At 49.4% G+C, this 1,639-nt stretch overlaps 1 long non-coding RNA gene across 1 annotated transcript; it reads right to left on the reverse strand.

Annotated features, from left to right (window-relative positions):
* Window positions 1-440: 440 nt before the first annotated feature.
* LOC138657932 (uncharacterized) lies at window positions 441-1,287 on the reverse strand. Its single transcript, XR_011317259.1, has 3 exons — window positions 1,214-1,287; window positions 847-906; window positions 441-735 (listed from the first exon to the last, which is right to left on the reverse strand). It is a non-coding gene; the product is annotated as an uncharacterized lncRNA (long non-coding RNA).
* Window positions 1,288-1,639: the final 352 nt, after the last annotated feature.

A 1,639-nucleotide genomic window follows, 5' to 3' on the forward strand; every position in this document is an offset into this window, starting at 1 on the left:
GGCACAAGTGCGGGCTAGGCTTAAGGCCTGGGCACAAGTGCGGGCTAGGCTTAAGGCCTGGGCACAAGTGCGGGCTAGGCTTAAGGCCTGGGCACAAGTGCGGGCTAGGCTTAAGGCCTGGGCACAAGTGCGGGCTAGGCTTAAGGCCTGGGCACAAGTGCGGGCTAGGCTTAAGGCCTGGGCACAAGTGCAGTGCGGGCTAGGCTTAAGGCCTGGGCACAAGTGCAGTGCTGGCTAGGATCAAGGCAGGGGGCACAAATGCTGGCTAGGCTTAGGGCATGGGCACAAGTGCCAGCTACGCGTAAGGCCTGGGCACAAGTGCAGGCTAGGCTTAAGGCCTGAGCAAAAGTGCAGGCTAGGCTTAAGGCCTGGGCACAAGTGCGGGCTAGGCTTAAGGCATGGCAATAAATACTTGGCACTCAGACGAACTTTTTGCATGATCAGAAGTGAATAATTCATTTATTTAGTGCATCCAGCTTAATTGTTAAACGTTTTCGGTCTACAAAGACCTTCATCAGAAACAGTTATTGGATTACTGAAATACATATATCAAAATACAAAGAAATGTTGTTAGAATAGGTAACATGATGCACAGTCTCAATATAGGCATATTTATAATATACTTGAGAAAATCAAATACATCAATAGAGAAATGACAAACAACGACTGAGGCGGACTAGGTGGATCCGGCCTGGTGTTCCGTGAGTCGTGAGCCTTGTTCAGGAGATCTATGGACTGTGAACGTGTATAGGAGAAGGATATAAGCAGGTGATGACCTCCAGTCCCAGCTAAGGATTAACAAAGTGGGCCTAGAAATGACCACCCCCACTTGAAAATAAAGGATACTGCAAATAAGGTGAACTCCCAATACGCGGGACCAGGGGGCTAGAGTGCGAGATGAGGTGCCTATAACACAGAAGCAAAAACCATGAGTACATAAAAGGAGCATAAAGAACCACATCAAAAATGCCATAAGACGAGAATAGTGTAGGAGAACTAGTGGTGAAGCCTAAAAAGGGCATGCTATATGATAAGACTAGTCCCAGTATGTGACCATCAGGAGCCTGTGTAAAGAGAAAACAGATCTATGGATGCAATAGCACAGAGTAGTGTGGACCAGCGACCCTGGCCAGGATAGGCAAGAAATAAAACCAAGCTCAAGAAAATAAAGCTCAAGAAAATAGGAAGGCCCCCCTCTACTTATTAGAAGTACCTGAATGCCACGAAGAGTAAATGTGGGCCCACAGGGGTGCCAACAAACGGCAGAGTCCGGGAGAATATGGCGCCTGAGTAAAATATAGTACAAGGTGTAATAAAAAGAGTGAGTGGCTTAAGGCAGAAGGATCCCCAATAGGGCTGCGGCGGTTACCTTAAAGAGCCTGGAGAAGCGGGAGCAGGGCGCTATGGAAAGGCGAGAAGCTCGCAATGGCACAAGCGCTGTGGACAAGGAAAGCAATAAGGAGGTAACTAGGCAGCAGAAAATGACAGAAGGCAAGGGGATAAGGAGAGGGAGGGGAGGAGAGGACAGAGTGAATAGGACAGTGTAGCAAGGACAGAGCGCTACTGTACCTAAGACCTCCAATGGCACCGGCGCCGAACCGCTAGAGACGCGCACTCCCGGGACTGCTGACCGGCAGAG

The sequence above is a fragment of the Ranitomeya imitator genome, chromosome 1 (genome assembly GCF_032444005.1).
Source record: "Ranitomeya imitator isolate aRanImi1 chromosome 1, aRanImi1.pri, whole genome shotgun sequence".
Lineage (NCBI taxonomy): Eukaryota > Metazoa > Chordata > Amphibia > Anura > Dendrobatidae > Ranitomeya > Ranitomeya imitator.